The 27,649-nt window shown below is 45.7% G+C and overlaps 1 protein-coding gene across 5 annotated transcripts in view; it reads right to left on the bottom strand.

Moving 5' to 3' along the window:
* Window positions 1-27,082, bottom strand: part of cdc42ep1b (CDC42 effector protein (Rho GTPase binding) 1b) — a 102,529-nt gene extending 75,447 nt beyond the window's left edge. For all 5 annotated transcript variants that reach the window (XM_084329357.1, XM_084329358.1, XM_084329359.1 and 2 more), the window contains exon 1: window positions 26,941-27,082. The gene's annotated coding sequence lies outside the window, so the exon portion shown is untranslated. The remainder of the gene's footprint in view (window positions 1-26,940) is intronic.
* Between the last annotated feature and the right edge of the window lie 567 nt (window positions 27,083-27,649).

The following is a 27,649-nucleotide window of genomic DNA, read 5'->3' as shown; positions in this document are numbered from 1 at the left end:
GCTACATGGGGGGCGTCCTGCACAAAAACACAAACCCGCCATCTTTAAATAGCCTCGCAAATACTAAACATTAGCATTGATTATTTGTTCTCCACCAAGAACAAAGTTTAGTCTCACAAAAAGATAGCACATTTTGTTATCTTATGTGCTAATGTGACTGGGATTTCCCATTATAACCGTTAGCATTGCGGCTAGCGTACATGAGCTAATAAGCTAGCTTCGACATGTGTGTGTGTCGTGCTGAAGGTGACGCCACGGCGCCCTATGACGACGACCAGCTACACTGACGGGGGGTGGAGGGGGTACTACCTGCAGTGGAAAACGAACGAAGTACCAGGTACCAATAGCGAGTAGAGTTGAGTAGAGTCGAACAAAAGGCTGAATAGCTAGATGTCATAGCTTCTAAAATGTAAGCTCTGCGCTGCTCTGTGTCGATAATGAAATGACAATTGCACGTTGACACGGCCACTACGCAAAGCTATTACTCGCACACTGTGCTCCTAAATGATTTTTCTGGTTTGCACAAATCTATTTTTACGGGCAAATGCGAGTGAAATGGTTGCACTGTAGAGCCCTAACATTAAGCTAACCTGTTAGCTACATTCGTCTCAACCAGTGGTTCTTAAATAGCATGGACAGCACAGTCACTAATGGGGATTTTTTGCTACATTCACACTGCAAGCCTTGGTGCTCAATTCAGATATTTTTTTGCTCAGATCAGATATTTTTTGTTTGGCTGTTCAAATTTTTTAAATCTGGGCAATATCAGATTCCGGTGTGAATCACATGGCCATTCAGAGGTCGCATTGCTAAATAATCAGACCTGTATCTGATTTAGGAACACCTGTGAAAGTGGCCCAAATCAGAATTGAAAAGATTACATGTAATTTGTGCTGTTCACACCGTCTGAGTCATATACAGGTATGAGCAAAGAAATCAGATTTATTTTGTCTGTAGTGTGAACGCAGCCATTTGCTTCTATAAAAACAAGGAGGCTCCTTCTTCACCTCTCCCGTGATTTGCTGCTATATTTGAGCATTCAGACGTCTGCTTCTCGGCTACGCTGTGTCTAAACAACACATTTCCTTGCACGTCTCCCACGTTTTCAACAAGGCAACAACTACTGATGTAAACGGAGCCCTGGACTCGACTCAATTGCTCATACGTGCAATAAACCTTAAATGCCAGTACAGGAGTCCACAAAAAGAGTCCTCGTTAGCGTCACATGTGGAGGCGCGTGGGCTCTGCTGCACACGTTAATTATCCCTAAATTGTACCTGCAAACATCCATAAACAAGCTGGGCTTGGCCGCGAGGCCTGCGTGAGCTGCCAGTCTGATTGCCACTGCTCCAGAGACAGATGGGGAGTTTAGAGAGGGTAATGGAACAGCCTGCGGTGGGAAAAGTGAGACGGACGGCGTCCATTACGTCAAATGAGGATCTGAGGTTTCCGATGAGAAACCCTCTCTTTCCTGAGCTCCTTCCTTTGTGTTGTTTTTGTCAGAAACAGGTTCACTTTTAAAATCTCCAATCCATCATTGTTTGTCATTCCTTTTGTTTTTCTATGCCTCTCTCTCTCTCTCTCTCTCTCTCTCTCGCTCTCACTGTCCCTTTATCTGTCTCTATATCCCTTTCTTTCTCTCCCTTTATCTGTCTCTCTATCGCTTTCTTTATCTGTTTTTCTCTGTCTCTCTATCTCTTTCTTTCTCTCTCTTTCTCTGTCTCTATCCCTTTCTTTCTCTATCTCTTTCTTTCTCTCACTTTCTCTGTCTCTCTATCCCTTTCTTTCTCTCACCTTATCTGTCTCTCTATCCCTTTCTTTATCTGTCTCTCTATCTCTTTCTTTCTCTCTCTTTCTCTGTCTCTCTATCTCTTTCTTTCTTTCTCTCGCTTTCTCTGTCTCTCTATCCCTTTCTTTCTCTCACTTTCTCTGTTTCTTTTTCCCTTTCTTTCTCTCTCTCTCTTTCTCTCTATCTCTTTCTTTCTCTCTCTTTCTCTGTCTCTCTATCTCTTTCTTTCTCTATCGCTTTCTCTGTCTCTCTATCCCTTTCTTTCTCTCTCTTTATCTGTCTCTCTATCTCTTTCTTTCTCTCTCTTTCTCTGTCTCTCTATCCCTTTCTTTCTTTCTCTCGCTTTCTCTGTCTCTCTATCCCTTTCTTTCTTTCTCTCGCTTTTTTCCATCTCTCTATCCCTTTCTTTCTTTCTCTCGAGTTCTCTGTTTCTCTATCCCTTTCTTTCTTTCTCTCTCTTCCTTTTTCTGCCTCTCTCTCCTCACACACACACACACACACACACTTTACTCTCTCCTGTCCTATCTCCTCTCCTCATTTCTCCTCTCTTTCCTCTCCTCTCCTCTCCTCTCCTCTCCTCTCCTCTCCTCTCCTCTCCTCTCCTCTCCTCTCCTCTCCTCTCCTCTCCTCTCCACTCCTCTCCTCTCCTCTCCTCTCCTCTCCTCTCCTCTCTAAGACTGCTTGCTAGTTGCTAGTAAACAGGCTTCAGTGTTTCAGTTTAACATCTGCTGGTACCACAGAACCACAAATTGCACAACCCAGCTGAGCTCTGAGATGGATATGAGACTATTCTATCACAGTGGTGCACCCACACCCCCACACACACACACACACACACACACACACACACACACACACACACACACACACACACACACACACACACATGCACACATGCACAACTGAACTCAGACATGCTTGCGCACGCACACAGACACAAATGGACCCAAACACAGACACAGGCATACACAACACACACACATAGACAGTTAGACACACAACACACGCAAACACAACCGCACACACATGGACACACAACACACACTCCGCTCTGTTTGTTCCGCTGGACTGGAGATGTACAGTGTCTTTACAGCACGGCACCAGTGCACTGTGACTGAGGTCAGAGCACCCAGACCATTACACGACACGACTCCAAAATACAACGTTCGCTAGGTTTACCAGGATCTACTGTTGCAACGTGGCTACAGAGCCCATGTCCTACCAGGTCCTCTTGGTATGTGGACTCCCTCCCTCCCTAAGTCCTACAATAATGACCCTCATGTCATGTCAATAATGACCCCCCCCCCCCCCCCCCCCCCCCCCACCCAACCACCTCCAGTGTACAGCCCCCCCCCCCCCCCACCTACCCAATCCAATGTACAGTTTCTACGTCAAATGTATATACTCTTTTTTTCTGGACTCTTTTTGTATCACAAACAGTACTGTATTTGCAAATCTGGTATGTCATAAATGTATAGATGTAGCAGTACTGTTTATCTGTATGTCATGTATGTCATTATGTTACGATGAATTGAAAATGGGGGACCCTGATGTAAACAAGACGAAAGTCTTTCTCTGGTCTGCATCCCCTTAACAATTGTATCATATGTATTAAGCTGTACTGTACTGTATGTACCCATTCTGCAATCTGTTAATAAAGTTTTCAATCAATCAATCAATCAATGTATGGTTGAGATCTTTGAGCCCAAGACACAGATTTAGTAGATTTAAATTTTTTGTGGGGGGGGGGGGGGGGCAGATACTGTACATACATTAGTATGGAAGTGTATTGCTGCCACACCAGAAACAGAAACAAATATCAGTATCACCATGTTAATGTTATATACCACCTTATCACATTATAACATGAAACGTTTTATGTTAAAACAATAAGTTATCACGTTATAACGTGAAACGTTTTATGTTAAAACAATAAGTTATCACGTTATAACGTGAAAACGTTTTATGTTAAAACAATAAGTTATCACGTTATAACGTGAAACATTTTATGTTAAAACAATACGTTATCACATTATAACATGATACTGATCTTTTTATTCTGTTTCTGGTGTGGCAGCAATACTGTACATACATTAGTACGGAAGTGTATTGCTGCCACACCAGAAACAGAAAAAAATATCAGTATCACCATGTTATAACGTGATAACTTATTGTTTTAACATAAAACGTCTCACGTTATAACGTGATACCACCTTATCACATTATAACATGAAACGTTTTATGTTAAAACAATAAGTTATCACGTTATAACGTGAAACGTTTTATGTTAAAACAATAAGTTATCACGTTATAACGTGAAAACGTTTTATGTTAAAACAATAAGTTATCACGTTATAACGTGAAACATTTTATGTTAAAACAATACGTTATCACATTATAACATGATACTGATCTTTTTATTCTGTTTCTGGTGTGGCAGCAATACGCTTCCGTACATTAGGGTTGGGTACCGTTCCTAGAATTCGGCATCGGTACCTTTCTTCGGTACCTAACTCTCTCTGTAATAACAAAGGATTTTGTGTAGTTGTCCAAACTTCTCAATTTCAACATTGTTATTTATTCAGAACATTTTGTTATTTATTGTTGTAACACACCACACAAACTAAATTGCATGATCATGTATTGTGTTTTTAAATGTTTAAATATCAACATTATCTGGCCATCTTCAGTAAATATTATTTTAGGCTCCCTCTTTGTCTAGCATATTACACTCTTATACTAAACATGTAAAGGTACCTACATTTGGTACCGATTGATCTAGCGTGAATCGGTACTCTGGAGGATTTCGGTACCCATCACTAACATACATACAGGTTTTTTTGTGTGTGTTTTACATATATATACTGTATACAAGGCAAGCCCAGGACCAAATATTAGTACTGATTTGATTTGATTTGATGTTTTTTTTATTTCCGTGAGGTGTATGCCCAGCCCATATGGGCTTAAGTTACAAGACACATAAACAATAAGTATATAATAGTATACTTGACAAATTGCTTGACAAATTATGACATTGACAATAGGTTATATAGACCAAGATGGCGACAAAAAAAAAAAATACAATAAAACGTAATATAACACAAGCTTTAAGCAATGTATGTAAACAAAGAAACAAGAGGAATTCATATACAATTATATGATATGAATAGTGTTCTATTCATGTACCGTCTTTTGGGCCCAGAGACACAGATCAGTAATATTGTCCTAATCTAATTACGGCTCTTGAGCGGTTCACTCCGGACACACTTCCCTTCCCCTCCTTCTCACGCTCCCCACACTACACTTTTAAGTCAACAGCTGAACCCAAGTCGACAAACACGCAAGATAAGAATTCCTTTTTCACTTGGACCGCTCTCAAGTTCAATGGCCTCTTTATAAAAGAGCGCAATTAATTCAAGGAAAACATTGCAACACGACAGAAGGCTACGGGACCAAATCCATCTTTAGAGTTATGTTCCTTTTACAAATTCTATTCCTAATCCCCTCCCCTTTTTACTCAGGGATTCACAGATACTGGTGTGCGATATTGGACAAATTAGGGCCGATATTGGATGGATTAGATCTGATATTGGACGGATTAAGGATGTCCCAATTACCATTTTCTTGGGGCGAGAGCTGTGGGGTAGAATGGTTTTCTGAAAGTTCATATTATGTCGTAATTTTGTGGATGGCTAAGAAAGAAAAACACAACCAACAACAAAGAAAAGAAAATATTTGAATAGTGATTTTGACATCGCTTACCATGAAGCTTGAAGCTTCGAAGCATTTGGTGGGACGTGGGACGGATACCAGACTAAAACAGGTATCGGTATCAGGACTCCATACTACTTTTCTCAATTGTTTAAACATGTTTCCTGAAACTATAGCTAAATTTCTCAAAACTCTAAACACGAAACTGAAAATAGTTACCCATTTTGTCAAAACTCCACTGATGCTAAATGAAACACTGCACTGAGTCAAAGCCACGTTCTCTCTTCTCAAAACTGATTCTTTCCACCATACACCATACACAGCCATCATATCAATATCTCTAACAGAGCATAAATTACAGTATACACTGGTGTGATAAATCTACTGAAGAGACAAATGTAACATGTCAGAAATGAAAGGTTTCTTTGCGTTATGGGCAGATAAAAGCATGTTAGATGTCTCTAATGGAGAAAGATGGATTATACGGTCAATAATCTTTTTCCAATGACCTCAAACGAATACTAAAACTAAGCCTATACAGTATACTGCTCAGTAAAATTAATGGATCGGATCGGTACTCTGTATCGGACCATACTTTGGTATCGGCAGTGAAAGGGTTATATCAGTACATCCCTACAGTTACCAGTTTCACAACTATTCATTTATCTTCTTCTTTGGTGAGAGACTTGTGCCAACACAACACAAAGGTGACACAGAGCAAATTAAACCCTTTCCATTTCAACAGCTGCGCCGGACAAACAGCATTATGGAACACTCAAACCGGCTCTCCAAACCTCCTAGCAAACATCAATAGAGAGGCTAGTGGTTAATGAATCATGAACTCTGCATTATAAAGACGTTCTCTTCTAAGCTGAACCCTGGTCTTTTTTTTCTTTTTTTTTTATCAATGTGGGGGTATGTTCACACTGTCACACATACAATTCACTACGATGAATTCCAAGCATGTTCATTTGCACTGATTAAATGACAACCCTATGGCTTAATTTTTCAGATGCTCAGATCCAGAACAACAACAAGTTCTAACAGCGGCACAAGCTCAAATTCTTGTAGGACTAACATAGTGAATAGTCACAATAGTAAATAGTAAAATGTGTATATGACTAACTATGATACTGATTGTATCACTAACATAATAAATTGTAAAATTATTATATGACTGACATAATTAATAGTCAAATTATTGTACCACTAACATAGTAAATAGCCAAATTCCTGTATCACTAACATAGTAAATAGTACAATTATTGTATCACTAACATAGTAAATAGTACAATTATTGTATCACTAAAATAGTAAATAGTCAAATTATTGTATCACTAACATAGTAAAGAGTATAGCACCAGACATCCTCCCATTCCTAACTGCAACCATCAACTCCTCACTCAACTCGGGGGTGGTCCCCACCTCCCTAAAACAAGCCAGAGTCACGCCGCTCATAAAAAAACCAACCCTGAACCCTACCGTCATAGGCAACTACCGTCCTGTCTCTCTTCTCTCCTTCCTTTCTAAAACACTTGAACGTGCTGTATCCAACCAACTTACTGCTTATCTCTTACAGAATGACCTCCTAGACCCTAATCAGTCAGGCTTCAGGACTGGTCACTCCACAGAGACGGCCCTCATTGCGGTCACAGAGGCACTTCACTTAGCAAAAGCGAAAGGCCTCTCCTCTGTCCTGATTCTCCTAGATCTATCTGCAGCCTTCGACACAGTCAACCACCAGATCCTCCTTGCGGCCCTCGCAGGAATGGGAGTGGCTGGCTCTGCGCTGACATGGCTGTCATCATACCTCAATGACCGCTCCTACCAAGTGTCATGGAGAGGGACCCTGTCGGCCACCCGCCCCCTGCGGACGGGTGTCCCCCAGGGCTCGGTTTTAGGACCCCTTCTCTTCTCCCTCTACACTAAATCACTGGGTAACATTATCACGTCTCATGGCTTCTCCTACCATTGTTATGCCGACGATACTCAACTCTTCCTCTCCTTCCCTCCCTCAGATATCCACGTCTCTGAGCGGATCTCGGCCTGTCTGTCCGACATCTCCGCCTGGATGACGTCCAACCACCTCAAACTGAACCTAAGCAAAACAGAATTGCTCCACCTGCCGGCCAAATCCTCCCCCCTAACCGACCTTTCAATCACAGTCGAGAATGCAGCTGTGACTGCGTCCCCGACCGCCAAGAACCTTGGTGTTGTCCTCGACGACCAGTTGAACTTCTCTGCTCACATCGCAGCGACGACCAGAACCTGCCGATTCCTCCTGAGCAACGTCAGAAGGATCCGCCCCTTCCTGACAAAAGAAGCCACCCAACTCCTCGTCCAATCAACAGTCATCTCCCGCCTCGACTACTGCAATGCACTGCTCGCTGGCCTCCCGGCCACTGCCACTAAGCCTCTTCAACTCATTCAGAACGCAGCGGCCCGCCTGATCTCAAACCTACCGAAGTCGGCCCATGTCACCCCACTTCTTAGGGACCTGCACTGGCTCCCCATTGCTGCACGTATCTGCTTCAAGGCCCTCGACCTAGCATACTGTGCGGCAAAGGGAACCGCTCCCGCCTACCTCCGGTCAATGGTCTCTAACTACACACCCTCAAGACCCCTACGCTCTGCATCTTCTGGCCGCCTCAGACCTACTCCTATCCAAGCTCCGGGAGGGTCATCAAAGAGAAGTCGCCTATTCTCAGTCCTAACCCCACAATGGTGGAATGAACTACCCACCCCAGTTAGGACAGCCGAATCACGTCCAATCTTTCGCCATCGACTAAAGACGCACTTCTTCAACCATTATCTGAATTAAAAAAAAAAAACTATAAAAAAAAAATCTAACCCTAACTAACCGTACTGTCATGCACTTGTCCTAATAAACTAACCTACACTGTAGCACTCAACACTTTGATGAACATTGTTGCTCAGCTGATAGAGTTGTGCCCTTCCTGATGGCTTGTCGTACAGAACTTGTAAGTCGCTTTGGATAAAAGCGTCAGCTAAATGACTAAATGTAAATGTAAATGTAAATGTAAAATTATTGTTTCACTAACATAGTAAATAGTAAAATTATTGTATCACTAACATAGTAAATAGTAAGAATGAGGAGCACTGGGAGCAAATCAACAACCTAGTCAGTAACTTGGGAATAAGTAGCTAATAATGAATGCAAATAGATATCTGTAGGCCACAGTAGAGACACAGTAGAGGCACATGAAGTAAAGACACATGAAGTAGAGACATGAAGTAGAGACACATGAAGTAAAGACACATGAAGTAAAGACACATGAAGTAGAGACATGAAGTAAAGACACATGAAGTAAAGACATGAAGTAAAGACACATGAAGTAGAGACATGAAGTAAAGACACATGAAGTAGAGACATGAAGTAGAGACATGAAGTAAAGACACATGAAGTAAAGACACATGAAGTAGAGACATGAAGTAAAGACACATGAAGTAGAGACATGAAGTAGAGACATGAAGTAAAGACATGAAGTAAAGACACATGAAGTAAAGACACATGAAGTAAAGACACATGAAGTAGAGACATGAAGTAAAGACACATGAAGTAGAGACACATGAAGTAGAGACATGAAGTAAAGACACATGAAGTAGAGACATGAAGTAAAGACACATGAAGTAGAGACATGAAGTAAAGACACATGAAGTAGAGACATGAAGTAAAGACACATGAAGTAGAGACACATGAAGTAGAGACATGAAGTAAAGACATGAAGTAAAGACACATGAAGTAGAGACATGAAGTAAAGACACATGAAGTAGAGACATGAAGTAAAGACACATGAAGTAGAGACATGAAGTAAAGACACATGAAGTAGAGACATGAAGTAAAGACACATGAAGTAAAGACACATGAAGTAAAGACACATGAAGTAAAGACATGAAGTAGAGACATGAAGTAAAGACATGAAGTAGAGACATGAAGTAGAGACATGAAGTAGAGACATGAAGTAGAGACATGAAGTAAAGACATGAAGTAGAGACACATGAAGTAAAGACATGAAGTAAAGACACATGAAGTAAAGACACATGAAGTAAAGACACATGAAGTAGAGACACATGCAGTAAAGACACATGAAGTAAAGACACATGAAGTAGAGACACATGAAGTAGAGACACATGAAGTAAAGACACATGAAGTAGAGATTTTTTTTTTTTTTTTTTTTTTTTTTTTTTAATTTAAAATTTTTGCGAGGCCCCCCTTCCCGCGAGGCCCTTTTTCATCACAGACCTAAAATCTAGTTTTGCTTATATGCTTATATATTTCACATTAGACACGTTCCTGGCTCTGAGGCTCTGCAGGCAGCAGAATTGGTTTCAATGAGGGGAGGGGTTACAGCCAGGTAAGGTAGCGTCTGTTGAGTTCATTGTGTGTGTCTGTGTGCGTGCCGGGGGGGGGGGGGGGGGGGGGCGTGAACCGACTCATTGCCAGACGTGAGCGATTCGACTCACGCTCACGGCAATGAATCGGCTCTTATGAACGAGTCGCTCATGACCGACCCATCACTAGCGTCTGACTATTTCGCGCGTGCAGCATTGGAGCCTAGGTTATGCCAGCCAAGATGAAGAGGACATCGTTCGGCAGATGGACTGAAGATGAAAGTTGTTGCATGTTAGACAGTTCAGTCAGGCTAGCCATCCCGGCTAAAGACAGGGACAGCTAGTTAGCTTTAGCTACGTTATAATATTAAGTGTGGTTCAGTCGGGATATAGCCATGATGATGTCGGCTAGTAGCTAGCTTAGCTAAAGGCTAACTAGCGTTAGCTAACCTAGAGACAGCGCGTGCAGCATTGTTATGCCAAGATGAAGAGGATGGTCGTTCGGCAGATGAACTTCGTCAACTCCACGCGGTTGTCTCCATCCTCTTGGACGTTTGGTGAGTTTTTAATGCACTCTATTCTATTCCCGCCATGGATATCTCTCTCTCTCTCTCTCTCTCTGGAGCCAAACTGGCCGACTAGCTGTTGTAGTACTAGTAGCTAACGGTGTGTGGCCTGGTGTCAGCACCTGTATTGCTTTTCTCATGTTGTACAGTTTTTCAGTGGTAGCCGCATAGCTTGCTTCTGCGTTAGCTAATGGTTAGCGATAGCCGGGTTGAGCTAACTGTTAGCCAGTTAGCTGTTTAGCTACGACGTTAGCTGCCGGCTGCGCTCGGCTGGGAACGTTAGTTTGATGCTATCAGTTAGCCTAGAGTTAGCTGTTAGCTTGTGCTACGACCATTGACATTAGCCGTGAGAATAGCAGGGGGTTCTGGCACTCTGACTACGACATCATCTTTGACAGAAGATGTAGTCGGGCCTGCACCATGACAAGGCTCCGGCCATAGCTTCTTTTTGTCCCGCCAGCGAGAGGCCTTTCGTCAACGTAGAGACCTGTGTGACGTACGTGGGTTGGTCATTATCATTGTTACTGTATTAGGAGACCATGTGAACATCAGATTAGTATCATGAGTTGGGTTATGTTGTTCTTGGTGGTGTGATGTGTCATCTTTTAATGCTGCCTCTTCTCTTCTTCCCAGAGACCACTCATTCTCCTGATTGAGCTGATTGCACCTGTTTGATTACACCTGTGGGCAGTTAGTGGGATGAGTGAATATAAGCGGGAAGATGACACACACACGGGAGTCTCATTGCTGGAAGTCACTTGCCTTATGGTGGAGTGGGGAGGCTGCTGTCTCGCCTGTCTATGGCCTAAAACAACACTGTGTGGCACGGTGCCATTTTATCACATGGAGTGTGGGTTAGAGTCCACAGCTGTGGTGGCCTAGGATGGGCCCAAGGTTGTATCGTAACCATTCCTTCATATCCTTCTCACTAACTCTCATGCTTAACCGAAAAGTCTTCACCCCAACTCAAACCGTCTCACTCAGACGCAACCTGCCCTCCCTATCCCCCTCCACCCTCTCCTCTGACATAATATCCGCTCTACATTTGAGTGACACCTTCTCTGCTCTCCCCACAGAGATGGCAACCTCCACCCTCCTCTCAGCCCTTGCAACCTCCTTCGACAAGCTCTGTCCCCTCGTTGAGAAACCTGCCCGCCGTTCCCCACCCAGTCCATGGCTGACGGATGCAGTGAGAGAACAAAGACAGGTCCTGAGAGCGGCTGAGAGGAAGTATAGAAAGTCACGCCTCACTGCTGACATCGACACATATCACAACCTCTTGTTAACATTCTCCAAAACCATTACTAATGCCAAAGCTTCTTTCTTTCACCATAGGATCGAGGCCTCTGCCAAGAATCTTCGCAAACTGCATGCTACCATGTCCTCCCTCCTCACCCCCCCCCCCCCACCTCCTCCTCCCTCATCTTTTTCTGCCGAAGACTTTGCGATCTTCTTTGAGGAAAAAGTGGAGAACATCCGCAGCTCCTTCTCCCAACCCCCACCCATTCCAAACGCTGAATCGAGAACCTCATCCTTCACTCTGTCATCTTTCTCTCCCATTACAGAAGCCGAGACCCTGACACTGGTAACGTCGAACCGTCCAGGCAGGGGAACTATGTGAGAATGCTGTTCATCGACTACAGCTCAGCATTCAATACCATAGTCCCCTCCAAACTCATAGCCAAGCTCAGGGACCTGGGCTTGAACTATGACCTGTGCCAGTGGGTCCTGGACTTCCTGACGGGCAGACCCCAGGTGGTAAGAGCCGGCAACTGCACCTCCTCATCCATCACGCTCAACATAGGGGCCCCCCAGGGCTGTGTTCTGAGCCCCCTCCTCTACTCCCTGTACACACATGACTGCGTAGCACAGCGGAACAACAACACCATCATCAAATTTGCTGATGACACAGTAGTGGTGGGCCTGATCTCTGCCAACGACGAAAGGGCCTACCTGGAAGAGGTAGAGAACCTGTCACAGTGGTGTCAGGAGAACTGCCTCTCCCTGAACGTCAGCAAAACAAAAGAGATGATTGTGGACTTCAGGAGGTCGGGGGTCAAGGACTACAGCCCCCTCAGCATCGACGGGGCACCAGTTGAGAGAGTGAACAGTTTCAAGTACCTCGGAGCCCACATATCCGAGGACTTGACATGGACCACACACATTGACAGTGTTGTGAAGAAGGCACGACAACGCCTCTACTTCCTCAGGCGCCTAAGGAAGTTCCAAGTCAGTCAGAAGATCCTTAGGAACTTCTACTCATGTACAATAGAGAGCATCCTGACCGGCAACATCACCTCCTGGTTTGGGAATAGCACTGCACAAGACCGTAGCAGACTACAAAGAGTGACACGTTCAGCCGAACGCACAATTAGAGGGGGGCTTCCCACCCTCCAGAACATTTACAACAAGCGGTGCAAGGGGAAGGCTAAGAGAATTATTAAGGACTCGAGCCACCCGAACAACTGCCTCTTTGAACTGCTGCCGTCAGGCAAGCGATACCGGAGTCTTAAGGCGAGCACAGAAAGACTCAGAAGGAGCTTCTATCCCCAGGCCATCAGGCTGCTAAACGAACAATAATCGCTAAACGAACAATAATCACTATGCAACAACCATCAAATGCACACAGCACACACACCCACACGCACACACTCACTCAAACAAACAACACACTGCAGCACCCACTCTCCACACTTTAGATCACACAAACACACTTACACTTTATATTTATTGATAAAGGATTTGCACTACAACTCGTACACCTACTGTGAATTGTACCTAAACTGCAACTCGTCCATTTATGCCTTGCACTATATAGTATTGTATATTAGTACACTGCACAGTATTGTATATTGTATGGTAACTACGTCTACGAACATTGTACATATGTCTAAACTGAACACTGTGACCTCTTTTTTTACTTCTAATTTTTACTATGTTTTTATTTCATACTTATCTTGTCATGCACAGTCTCTGGAGCGCAACAGTAAGAAGCATTTTGTACAAAAGTATTCTGTACTTCTGTATGACAACTATTAAAGAAACTTGAACTACATGCCAGCTGGACCAGCTACCCTCCCCACTCCTCCAGACCATAGCACCGGACATCCTCCCATTCCTAACTGCAACCATCAACTCCTCACTCAACTCGGGGGTGGTCCCCACTTCCCTAAAACAAGCCAGAGTCACGCCCCTCATAAAAAAACCAACCCTGAACCCCACCGTCATAGCCAACTATCGTCCTGTCTCTCTTCTCTCCTTCCTTTCTAAAACACTTGAACGTGCTGTATCCAACCAACTTACTGCTTATCTCTTACAGAATGACCTCCTAGACCCCAATCAGTCTGGCTTCCGGACTGGCCACTCCACAGAAACAGCCCTCATTGCGGTCACAGAGGCACTTCACTTAGCAAAAGCGAAAGGCCTCTCCTCTGTCCTGATTCTCCTAGATCTATCTGCAGCCTTCGACACAGTCAACCATCAGATCCTCCTCGCGGCCCTCGCAGGAATGGGAGTGGCTGGATCTGCGCTGACATGGCTGACATCATACCTCAATGACCGCTCCTACCAAGTGTCATGGAGAGGGACTCTGTCGGCCACCCGCCCCCTCCGGACGGGTGTCCCCCAGGGCTCGGTCCTAGGACCCCTTCTCTTCTCCCTACACTAAATCACTGGGTAACATTATCACGTCTCATGGCTTCTCATATCATTGTTATGCCGATGATACTCAACTCTTCCTCTCCTTCCCTCCCTCAGATATCCACGTCTCTGAGCGGATCTCGGCCTGTCTGTCCGACATCTCCGCCTGGATGACGACCAACCACCTCAAACTGAACCTAAGCAAAACAGAATTGCTCCACCTGCCGGCCAAATCCTCCCCCCTGACCGACCTCTCCATCACAGTCGAGAATGCAGCTGTGACCGCGTCCCCGACCGCCAAGAACCTTGGTGTTGTCCTCGACGACCAGTTGAACTTCTCTGCTCACATCGCAGCGACAACCAGAACCTGCAGATTCCTCCTGAGCAACGTCAGAAGGATACGCCCATTCCTGACAAAAGAAGCCACCCAACTCCTCGTCCAATCAACAGTCATCTCCCGCCTCGACTACTGCAACGCACTGCTAGCTGGCCTCCCGGCCACTGCCACCAAGCCTCTTCAACTCATTCAAAACGCAGCGGCCCGCCTGATCTCAAACCTACCGAAGTCGGCCCATGTCACCCCACTTCTTAGGGACCTGCACTGGCTCCCCATTGCTGCACGTATCCGCTTCAAGGCCCTCGACCTAGCATACCGTGCGGCAAAGGGAACCGCTCCCGCCTACCTCCGGTCAATGGTCTCTAACTACACACCCTCAAGACCCCTACGCTCTGCATCTTCTGGCCGCCTCAGATCTACTCCTATCCAAGCTCCTGGAGGGTCATCAAAGAGAAGCCGCCTATTCTCAGTCCTTGCCCCACAATGGTGGAATGAACTACCCATCCCAGTTAGGACAGCCGAATCCCGTCCAATCTTTCGCCGTCGACTAAAGACTCACTTCTTCAACCATTATCTGAAATGATAAAAAAAAATAAAAAAAAATCTAACCCCGACTAACCTTACTGTCATGCACTTGTCCTAATAAACTAACCTACACTGTAACACGCAACACTTTGATGAACATTGTTACTCAGCTGATAGAGTTATACCCTTCTTGCTGTCTTGTCGCACAGAACTTGTAAGTCGCTTTGGATAAAAGCGTCAGCTAAATGACTAAATGTAAATGTAAATGTAAATGTAACTACTAAGTGTTTGTTTGTGTACCTGTATGTATTGTTTGTCCTCCCTTACCTTTTCCCCTTCTTGCATTATGGTGGAGGTTTGAATTCCTACCACTAGAGCTGCCGCGATAACCGCATTACCGCGGTATCGCTGTTGCATCACGCTCACCGCAGAGTTAGGCTGAATACCGCGTCACCGCTGTTTTTTATCATAATAATAAAGTTGGCTTGCGGCTTGCGGCTCTGCAGATATACCCTACTCGGTTCCAAGCGACCCTATTGGTCCAGCCTGGCTCTGCGGCTCTGCAGATACCCCCTACTCGACGCCTCTGAACGAAAACAGAACGCCGCCATCTTTACTGCCTCGCTAAGGATGCATTTCATTCAGGATTTGTTTGCGACAGAACCAAGTGCAATAAACAAAAAATAATGGATTCACTGTGTATTCTGCCTTATTTATTGATGAAACAAAACCGACATCAACCCAATTTACCACCGAGCGGAGAGTTTAGTGTCACAACAAGATCGCTGATGTGTTAAGTTTGTTGTTGTTATCCGATATACACGAGAGGTAACGTTAAACCCGGGTTTGCTTGGTAGAATACACAATGAGAGGTAACGTTAGCTTTGGCAGAATAGACGCAACGAGAGTCTGGTTAATGTTGTTATTGATTGATTGATTGAAACTGTGTTAAACTCTGGCTTGCTGCAAGCCCTCGGACATCTATGACCACGGAGCTTTCAGTGTACACAAGCGAGCGGCGGCGGCCCCGCCTGCATCCCCATTCCCCAAACGGAGTAGTACCTGGCTGCAGTGGAAAAGGAACGAAGTACCAGGTGCCTAAAGCGGGTCGAGTCGAGTAGGTAATATGCAGTGGAAAAGCGCCATTAGACTAGAGGCAGGCTATAAGAGTAGACTACAAAAAAAAAAAAATGCATTCAAACTTTTTTTTTTTTTTGCGCACTGTGCGGTAATTACCGCGGCGGTAGGAAATATTGCGCAAATTCGTGCTGTAAGGAAAATATCAATACCGCGGCAGCTCTACCTACCACCATAAATATATACTTTACTAATTGGAAAACGTCTTGTGTTGTGTCTTCTTTCACCTACTCCTGGGACCTTGATTTTGAACATATTTACTGAGAGGGGCTGCTTTTGCTCATGTTCCATTGTCCGTGCTACACAGTTGATGGATGTAAACCATTGTTGTTGTGATGCTCTTAACCATTCTATTTTTCTGCCACATAGGTAACAGGGGGGGGTCACCTGCTTGGCTAGAGGGTGGGGGGCACGAGTCGTGATTCCGGTGGAGCGCGCAATGAAATCGGTAAGCGTCTGAAGATATGTGTAGCCTTCATCCAGGTAGTGGAGTAGTTTATCTGGGATAGGCTAGAGTGACACAGGTGACTCCTAGTTGAGTGGTTAGGACCATTTGTTATTGTTTTCATTTGGTAGATGTGGTCAGTTGGATTGTTTTGGTTAAGAGGTATAAAAGCAGAATGTGTCTATTATTATTGCGCACGGTCATGGTTAATTAAGTGAGGACGTGATATATATATATTTTTTTGGTGTATCATAGTCACGCATAAAGACATATTATGGCTGCGTCAGCGTTTGTTTTTGAAGTCTTCGTGGCGGATCCAACAGAGGATCAGGTGGAAGGTTGCACTAAGGCGGAATTATGCCTTATTGCTAAGCATTATAATATTACTGTGCAAAGTTCCCAGTCCAAGGCTGATATGAAGGCGGCTGTAATAGCGGGGTTGGTGGAGCAACAGGTGTTCAGCACGGCTCGGGGAGTAGTGAGTCATAGTGACCAGGAGGTTGAAAACACTGGCGAATGGGTTGACTCTCCCTTGCGTGATCTTAACCCGGAGGGTGGTGCTATTAGGAAGAATGGTAGTACGCCCAGAGCTGAAAGTGAGGGCGCGGGGGATTCAGATAAAGAATCCACGTCTTCTGGCCATACGCGCTCTAGTCTGCGTTTTGCCCGTCTCCAGATGGAGGAGAGGGCGCTTTTGTGCAGGGAGGAGCGAGACAGAGAGGACAGAGCAGCTGTACGAGACAGAGAGGACAAAGCGGCTGTACGAGACAGAGAGGAGAGGGAGAAAGACAGGGAAGAGCGAGGAAGGGAGAAGGAGAAGGATAGAGAGCTCCAGATTACACTAAAGAGGATGGAACTGGAGAGTGTTGGCTCTTCTTCGCCCTCATCTGAAGGTTACCAGGGCAGTTTTAATGTTGGGCAGCATATTTCTATGGTTCCTGTTTTTCGAGAGTCTGAGGTGGAAGCATTTTTTGTTAATTTTGAGCGGGTAGCGTGGGCTTCGCATTGGCCGGAGGATCAGTGGGCACTATTATTGCAATATAAGCTCACGGGTAGGGCTCAGGACGCATGCCAGTTATTATCGAAGGAGGACAGCATGGTATATGAGAAAGTGAAGGGTGCTGTCTTGCGCGTATATGAACTGGTGCCGGAGGCATATAGGCAGCGGTTTAGGGGACTAAGTAAAGCTCCCTCGCAAACACATGTGGCATTTTCCCATGAACAATGGACGATGTTCACTCGTTGGTGTGAAGCGTGTAAGGTGGATGGGGTCGAGGCTTTGAGCGAGTTAATCCTCATTGAACAATTTAAAAAATGTGTGCCCGAACACATGATAATACAGTTAGAGGAGCGAAAGGTTTCTACCCTCCAGGAAGCTGCAGTTTTGTGTGACGAGTTGGCAATGATCCACAAAAAAATTTCTGTACGAAATGGTGTGTATGTAGGAGGGGGCGCGTTTTCTCCGTCGGGGCCGCCGTATCGCGGAGGTGACGAGCGACCATTCCGACCTCGCTCACCGCCGTCTCGAAATGCCTTGGGTGACGAGCGAGTGTGTCATTATTGTAAAAAAGAAGGGCATTTTGTGAAGGACTGTCATGCGCTAAGGGATCGACAGGAGACCAGGGAGTCAGCCCAGGAACCGAAAGGGGTGGGGTTGATTGGTACGGTGTCATGTCCTGACTAGCATAGCTCTTTTGAGCCCTTTTTGTTTGATGGTTGTGTGTCCCTGTCGGGTAAAGTTGGGGACTACCAACGGGTGAGAATACTCCGTGATACCCGTAAAGGGCGTGGATTTCGTCATGGGGAATGATATCGCTGGGGGTAAGGTCGTCCCTGTGTTGGAGGTTGGAGACGCTCCATTTACGAACTTGTTGTGTGATGCATTGATTAATAATCACCCCAATGTCCCTTCTATTTGTGCTGTCCCTAGTGCACAGGAGCGGAAGCGAGACCAAGGTCTAGCGTTGGGTGACTCGGTCTGTGGTGAGTTTTGCAAGTTGGCGGTGACGCAGCATTTTGAGGCGGGGGATGAGGTGTTTATTGTGCTGCCCACGCCTAGTACGGTGCTCACTGCCCGGTTCTCAGGACCTTATGTGGTAAGGGGAAAGGTCTCTGCCACTAAGTATATGTTGCATACACTCGGGCGGCGGAGGAGGACACGCTGGTGTCATGTGAATAGGCTAATGAAAAGTCCTGCCCGCGTCTCGTCGGAGTTGAGATGTGACAGGACTGTTGTTTCACATGCTGTGTTGTGTTCTAATGTGCCTTACAGGACGCACGGGGTTGATGTTGGGAGTGCGAACATCATTGAGCAATTCGCGTATGGTTGACTACGGTATACCGTCATGGCCTCGGTATGAGGAATGTGCCAGCCACGTCCGGCAGCTGATGCATCTGACATGGGTTGGTTTTATGGTGTAGGCTGCTGTTTTGTCTGTGGACCTTTCTATTTTTATTCTTTTTGTTCTGTGATGCTAATCGGATGTTGGTTGATAATGGGTGATAATGTTTTGCTAACCCTGCGGGTTCGCTCTTATGGGGGAGGTGTGACGTACGTGGGTTGGTCATTATCATTGTTACTGTATTAGGAGACCATGTGAACATCAGATTAGTATCATGAGTTGGGTCATGTTGTTCTTGGTGGTGTGATGTGTCATCTTTTAATGCTGCCTCTTCTCTTCTTCCCAGAGACCACTCATTCTCCTGATTGAGCTGATTGCACCTGCTTGATTACACCTGTGGGCAGTTAGTGGGATGAGTGAATATAAGCGGGAAGATGACACACACACAGGAGTCTCATTGCTGGAAGTCACTTGCCTTATGGTGGAGTGGGGAGGCTGCTGTCTCGCCTGTCTATGGCCTAAAACAACACTGTGTGGCACAGTGCCATTTTATCACATGGAGTGTGGGTTAGACTCCACAGCTGTGGTGGCCTAGGATGGGCCCAAGGTTGTATCGTAACTACTAAGTGTTTGTTTGTGTACCTGTATGTATTGTTTGTCCTCCCTTACCTTTTCCCCTTCTTGCATTATGGTGGAGGTTTGAATTCCTACCACCATAAATATATACTTTACTAATTGGAAAACGTCTTGTGTTGTGTCTTCTTTCACCTACACCTGGGACCTTGATTTTGAACATATTTACTGAGAGGGGCTGCTTTTGCTCATGTGCCGCCCTCCAGTTGTTATTATCAGACCTGCGTACATGACACCTGTGTTGCAACCTTTCGCCCTGCGTTCCTCGTGCAGGTAAGATGTCATGACATTACCCCACTCTTCCTTCCTTCCCCTCCCGAATGTTTTGTTAATAACGATGTTTTTTTCCAGGCAAAACATATGTTACTTCACAACATTTGGAGATACGACATGTGCTGTGTGTGAATTGTCTTGGTCGTTTGTGTAGCTTGGGTAGCGTTGGGCCGTTGGCCAAAGCTGTGTGTGGCCTGGTGTCAGTACCTGGCTAGCCTATTTAGCTGAATGCTGTTTAGCTGTTTTCTCTGGTATAGACCCTCTTCTCTTTGGATTTAAGTGTTGATCTTTGTCCTTTTGGATCTATGTATATTCATGTTGCCTTTGTGAAGTTATCTTTTCCTTCTGTTTTGTTCTTCCATTAAAAGTTGAATATCCTTTTAGGGGCTCATCTTTGCTTATCTCTCTCATACATGCTCTCTCTCTAACACACACACACACGACAAACACACATGCTCTCTCTCTCTCTTTCTAACACACACAGTCTGCCTATGGCTGCCTTTCTCGATGGCTAGGCTGTGCTCGCTGAGTCTGTACCTAGTCAAGGATCTTCAGTCACAGTGCTCAGGTATTCTGCCACTGTGTACTCTCTGTTTAGGGCCAAATAGCATTTCAATTTCTTTCCAATGTGTGTCTCTCTCTCTCTCTCTCTCTCTCTCTCTCTCTCTCTCTCTCTCTCTCTCTCTCTCTCTGTACACTGTATATTGACTGTAGAACGGGAGCTCTCTCTCGCTCTCTCTCTTGCTATATGTTGACTGTATCATGCCCAGCCTCGGGCAGTGCTATTTTTTAAGAATATGTTGACTGTATGAAAAAAAATAAAAAATTTAAAGCTAAAACGAATTAATTACGATCCACAATGTCCCGGGAGCGTCTCACTGTCCTTGCGATTCTCAGTGTGAATCATAAAATAAGTGAGAGAATCTCATACAATGAGAGGCCCAACAGCCTAAGGCCCAACAGACCCACAGGCCGGCCCTGGTTATAGCGCTAAGGCTCCAGTGAGGTTTTGGTTCTAAAAGGTCTATGGCATTAGGCCTGCAGTGAGGCTTTGGTTCTAAAAGGTCTATAGCAGGGGTATGGCATTAGGTTTGCAGTGGGGTTATGGCTATAAAAGGTCTATAGGGTTATGGCATTAGGTTTGCAGTGGGGTTATGGCTATAAAAGGCCTATATGGTTATGGCATTAGGTCTACAGTGGGGTTATGGCTCTAAAAGGCCTATATGGTTATGGCATTAGGTTTGCAGTGAGGTTCTGTGTCGTTATGGCTTGCTCAGCACCTGTCTGCACTGTACTTCACTTCGTGCACGAGCACTGAATAAAGAATTCCACCATGTACCTTTACATCCCAACATTCGTCTGACGACACCCCCTTCCGCTTACCTTCATAAGCAGGTGTGTGGTCACCTACTCGCCTCCTTCTTCACTTTCACCACAAGGAAGTGCCTTCGGTAGATCCCCACTTGACGAGGTTGTTAGCTGAAGAAAGTTGAGACGTGTTTACATTGTGCTTATTTTTTTCTTCTCTCATAAATATTCGATAGAAAAACCTAAGTCATAATGTCTACTTCGGAGAGTCGCAGAGCCACTCTCCACCAACGGTTCTCTATTTCCGCCTCCGTCGTGCGTCCTGGTGCAGGGCTGTTGCCTCTCTCGTGGTTGGCAGCCACGCCCGGTAGGCGTCCGATGGGTAGTTTGCCTCTCCAAGGAGCTGGTGCACCGGTGCCGTCGCCTCTGCGATGGCCTGGTCCTGGCTCTGGTTCCTCTGCTTCCGGGGAATCGTCCGCTGTTGAACGGCCGGTTCCTTTGGTTCCCGAGGATTTGAGACGCAAACTTTTTGCGTCTGCTCGCTCCCGTCGCAAGATGGTGGCTTGCAGACGCGAACGGCCTGGGTTTGGTGAGTTGCTGGAGCCCAGTGAGGATGCGTCGGTCTCTACCTGCCCGATGGAAGGGGGACTGTATTTTTTGTTAACAAACTGTGTGTTTCTTCACCAAACATATGATGAGGTTGCAAAGTGTGAATCTTCACTAGTATGCATTGATAGGAGGGTTACGTTCGTGTTATGAGCTTAAGCAAGGTCTGCAGCCTACACTCGGTTATAGAAAGGTTTTCTACCTCGGCCTGAGACTCCACATGCAGGTAGAGGCTAGTTGTATGGTCTGTTGCTTACACAAGTAATGTTGAGCACACTGTTGTGTTAGTTGCAGTAATGCTCGTATGAACACGTACCACGGCACAGCCGTTCGCTCTCTCTATCAGTGTTTTTCTATGTTCAACATGGATGCGGGTGTAGGATTCACACACACACACGACTTGGTTTTGTTGTAAACCCTGTTCACAGTTATCTGTGGGTAGCGTGCATTGTATTAGCTTGCGCTATTTCATTAGCATTCTACCAAAGGTATCATATGCTAAAGTTGTTGTTGTGTGCAGAGGGGAAGGGCTTGTGAGGGGGTACCGAATAAACCCCTCCTTCCCTCTTCTGATTGGTCAGTTTTTTTTTTTACTCATCTCTTGTCAGGCCAGTCAGGGCCAAGCCGTTAGGCGACTTGGCAGGGAGGGGGGGGGGGGGAGGGTTGCCCTGACTCTGCTCCTATTAACAGGCGTTGAGTGTTGGGTTTCCCCCCGTCATAGCACACGTCACTACGCACGTTGCTATTGACGATGGCTTCCGTGAGTTAGATCTGTACGTACGATCTGTTGTTGTCAAAGTGTCGGGATAGAGCGTAGGACTTACGGGTCCACTACGCTCGATTTATGTGTAACTTGAGTCGGTTGGTCACATGACTCGAGGTTACCATGGCTTTTTCATTCTATGACTCACGTGGGAAGGCTCTCTGGGAAATTTCAGTCTAAATCCTCTGTGGTAGGGGTGACTGGATGTAAAAATGTGAACAGTTTTTATCCTCAGCTGTGTCAAATGGGATTCATGTCAGTTGGTACTTCCTTCTTTTTAAATAAAAGAGTGTGGAGTATAGGAAGCACCACACCCTTCTTGTCGTTTCTCCCAGGCGCCTTGGGGATTCAATGAAGGGTCTAAATAGCCTATTCATTGATGTGGTTGTGTCCCGACGCATGCATGGTACTAGCTCGGGGTGTTTCTGTTAAGAATCATGCGGGTAGCTAGTACGCCTTGGTTGCTTGTTGTTAAAACGGCGTTTTTATAAAGCAACTGGGATGGAGGTTTTGTCCTCTTCCGAGAACCTGTTACTGGTTCTCGACGGATCATCTGGGGGATGATAACGGAATGGATCTGAACATAGGTAGAGGGGTCTCACGCCCTTGGGGTGGGCCACCGAGCGCGGTTCACACCGGCCCGTCTGGGTGGCGCCCTCTTTTCATGTTTTAGATCGACACGCATATCTGCCCCTTCTCCTAGAGTAGGCATGTCGGCGTGGTTAGGGCACGGGACTGGTTCTGGTCACGCTGGTCCAGGTCAGTTAACCCGTTTGTCCGCCGGGGATGCAGATCTGCTGTTCTGGTACCCTGAGGGACTTGGGCTTTTTTCAGGCGGAAAAAGGCCGGGTCGGCCCGGGGCGTCACAAGGTTAGGCGTTATGGAGACCCTTGTTGGGTACTCTTTTGTACCTGGCACTATCATAAGGGGCTGGTTCTCTTCTTCGCACCTCTCTCACGCATGGCGGAGAGAGGGCTGTTGGGGTGGTCTTCTGGACCTCCTCTGGTAACCCTGTGTGCTTCCCGAGCCGCCGGGCCCGGTCCGAAGTAAAGTTTCATTGATACCGTAGACCTGGGATAACCCCTTTTTCTTGAGGGGTTATAGGAACAACCACCGCATATGGTAACGACAGGGTGGTTGATTCCCTGGTGTGTTGGAGCAGTGTCAACTCCCGGGTTGTCCGGTTGAGTGTGCCCCTGCACGTTCATGACGTCTGCCAATCATGTCAGCCTTCTCTGCCTTGACCCCTCTGGGTGGGTTTTTTTTTATGGAGGCTTCGTCATGGTGATCAACAACGCCAGCATCCGCCCCTTCCGCCGGGGGGGCTGTTTTCAGCTGACTCCTTTGGCGCCTGTCTCGTCCGCAGTGCTCCAGGCTCAGGTTACAGCCTGTTGCCTGGTTTCCCCGGTACGCTGCCTGCTTCCGTTGGTTAACCTTTTGAGTGCTTACGGCCATGCTGACTGCCTGTTCTGCAGGGTCAGTATGCCAGGCGGTGTGCTATTGGGGGGAAAGGGCCCAGCTCTTGGAGGGGCCTTATCCGAATACGCTGGCGATGTGGGGGGCGGTGTCACTAAGTGACCACCTGGTGGGGTCTTGATGCCTGGCGTCATTGACCTCTCCGGGCCCCCTTTTTTCAGGGGATCCAGTCCCTTCAGTGGGTCTGGGTCTTCCTTCGCGCTCCGCTGCTACGGCCTTGCCACGGGGTTGGGTTTTCTCTTGACCCCGTGATTTTGGGGGCAGTAACGAGGTTGTTCCTTCCGTTCGTTCCCGGGTGGCATGCGGGTTGTGCGTGTGTGTAGTCGTGGGGTCAAGCCACGGTCTGCTCACCCTGTGCGTTGGGTTGCTTGAGTGCCTCTTCGCACGGTCGGATCCGTCGCCCTCCCGTGAACCTCCAATAGGGGGGGTATCCTCCATTAGGGAGGGTCGGGGGGGCTCGGTCCTCCCCGGTCTGATGGTTGTGGGGGGCCTCAGCGGGGTACATTTGTCGGGCTATGGCTCCCGCTCAGCCCCTGTTGCAGACAGGTGCTGAGCAAGCCATAACGACACAGAACGAAGGGTTATGTATATAACCCAGTTCTGTGAGTTATGGTGCGCTCAGCACCTGGACGCCGCTGCGGCCCTTGATCTCGCCTTGTGGTGAAAGTTTGGGAAGGAGGCGAGTAGGTGACCACACACCTGCTTATGAAGGTAAGCGGAAGGGGGTGTGGTCAGACGAATGTTGGGATGTAAAGGTACATGGTGGAATTTTTTATTCAGTGCTCGTGCACGAAGTGAAGTACAGTGCAGACAGGTGCTGAGCGCACCATAACTCACAGAACTGGGTTATATACATAACGCTTCGTTATGGCTCTAAAAGGCCCATATGGTTATGGCATTAGGGCTACAGTGAGGTTATGGCTCTAAAAGGCCTATAGGGTTATGGCATTAGGGCTACAGTGATATGTCCCTTCTTATTTCCACGGTCTAGGGAAAGTTCAAACAATATGTGTGAACACGAGCAACAGTAGCCTACTCTCTCCCAAAGCTAGAAACCAGAGAAGTAAGACAACTTGTGATGTCATCCGGTGTAAAGTCTGGACCCACAGGAGATTTGTTTTATTTGTTCATACCCAAATGAGTTATATTCTACAGTACAGTTCTCAGTTCTGTAAAATGTACCTGTATACTCAGAACATTCCTCTGGCCGCTCTCAGTGTCACCTATAACATTGTTTACAATTAACTAACGGAGCAGCTTCCGATTTTACCTGATGACATCACAAATTTGAGTTTCAGCATTTCAGAGATAATATTTTTTTACTGTCTTCTTAGACGTCAGGAATAACTTATATACATTCTTAAATTGGGTGCAGTTCCCATTTTACGTATTTTTGTTCTTGTTTTAAACCTACGGTATATTTGCAGTAAGAGTATAATATCGGCTCTAGTTTTAGGTTGTATTTATAGAACATGCAGTGGGGCATGCTGGGAGACTCTAAGAATGTAAAGCTCCACACGTTTTAAAAACACACGTGTGGTTTCAGGCTCGCTGTGCTGCACCGGGGAGGGAGAATGTCACGCTAAGAATGTAGCCTCCAGTTTCTAAAACATATATTTGCATCCAGAGTGCAGTACATGTTTAAAAATAAATAAATAAACACATCCATGTGGTTTCAGGCTCGCCGTGTGGAAGCGCACCGGAGGGGGACGCTGAGAATGTAATAACGTCGTGAACCGAACCAGGGAGGAGGGCGAGGAGGAGAGATGAAGATGCGAATCTCTCTCACAGATATTGTGTTTCCAGAGAGTTGTCTTAGGCTGCATTACATGTATATTTACACATTACAAACACACACATGTACACACAGACTGTGCGCACGGTCCACGGCAACATACACAGTGCACGCGCGCACACACACACACAAACACATTATACTGTAGATCTCTTTGGCACACTGGTGTTTTGTTATGTTTGTTTGTTTTTGTTTTACCCTCAAGGGACTGGTAGAAAATAGTTGTGGCTGTAGGCTATATGTACAGTAGGCTATATCAGACACTGCTTCAGCCACTATCAGTGTGCTCTGTACTTGGCCCCTACAAATAAACTAATACACATAAAAAAAAGACATTCAGAGAGGGGGGGGGGGGGGGGTCCCTATAATCACTATAAAGTGCAAGCAGTGGTGTAAAGTAATGTATTTAAGTAAAGTATTTGTCAACTCAAGCACTGCACAATTTTGAGGTACATGTATTTTTGTTTTAGGGAACTTTGTACTTTTACTCCACTACATTTCAAAGGAAATATTGAGCTTTTATCTGAACCCATTAGTTACTACTAGTTACTTTGAATAAGGGGATTTTGCATACAAGACATGGCATATGATATGCTGATTAAGACAATGTACTTTGAAGCCTGTCAATTTCAAGAGGACATAATCAGAGCCAGTAAAGTGGACCACATACCACCTTAACACAACATTTAGAGGTCAATTAATCAGCTCCCAGACGTTCTCTGCAATACGAGAACGTTTGATACTTCAATATAAAAATGTGTTCTACTTTTACTTAGTAGGCTATAATAAAAAAAAAAAAAAAATCGAAAAAGTTTAATTTTTAATGGAGGAACTTAACTTTGACCTGATACTAAAAAAGTATTTCTACTTTTCCGTAAAGGAACTGTGTTACTTATTCCGCCACTGAGTGCAAGTTTGTATCAGGTATTGCATTGTATTATTAATTAAGTGATGAATCGTAACAGGAGCTGATGCGTCTCATGTGTGCGGCACACAGTGTGCCCAAGCAGCCCTCGCTTCTGTTAAATTATGCATGTGGTTCCACTGCGCTCCGTGCAAAATTAAGTCAAGACTCAAGAGAAAGTCAAACTATATCGTTTCTTTGTTGGAATAGTCACTTCGCAAAGTTGCAACCATGTCGAAATAACCACCTCTCTGTGTAACGATAAATGCGAGTTCCAAATGAACACAACACAACATGCATCAAACTTAATAGAAAAAAATTATCTCTTGCAAACGTACCTTTTGATTAACCTAAAACGTCCTTCCTTCGTGAACAGGCAGAGAAACAACTCTAGCAGCCCATGCTCGTTCACAGTATATTCAGATTACAGCCACCTATCCTCCTGGACATCACAGTCACAGACTTCACTACATCTTGCTGCGCGCGGGGCGCACCGGCGTTAATGCTCTCTGCTCGCAACATTTGGTTTCGCGGGAGAACGAGGAGGTGGTGATGGGGACGTGCAGGGTGGGTGTGGGCGGCTGGACATTTGAGTTGATTGATTGATTGATTGATTGATTGATTGATTGATTGATTGATTGATTGAAAACTTTATTAACAGATTGCAGAATGGGTACAATACAGTACAGCTGAAAGACTTTCGTCTTGTTTACATCAGGGTCCCCCATTTTCAATTCATCAGGTGAGTGACTGACAACATAGAAAACGTTGAACAACTGCCTTACTGTAACACAACGAGATGTTATGGGTAGAGAATTGAAAGCAATTAACAAAAACAATCACAATTTTAGAAGTCAATTACAACCAATTAGATAAGATCTATCTTATCTAATTGGTTGTAATTGACTTCTAAAATTGTCTATAGACATTGTGAAGAAAATGGAGAGAGAGAGAGCGAGAGAGAGGATGACCGGATGACAAGAAGGCCCTACAGAAAGTGGTGCGCTCAGCCGAGCGTACCACGGGTATTGCACTACCCCCCCTGCA

Source organism: Notolepis coatsorum, assembly GCF_963971535.1.
Source record: "Notolepis coatsorum genome assembly, chromosome: 14".
Lineage (NCBI taxonomy): Eukaryota > Metazoa > Chordata > Actinopteri > Aulopiformes > Paralepididae > Notolepis > Notolepis coatsorum.
This window is presented reverse-complemented; position numbering and strand designations above follow the sequence as displayed.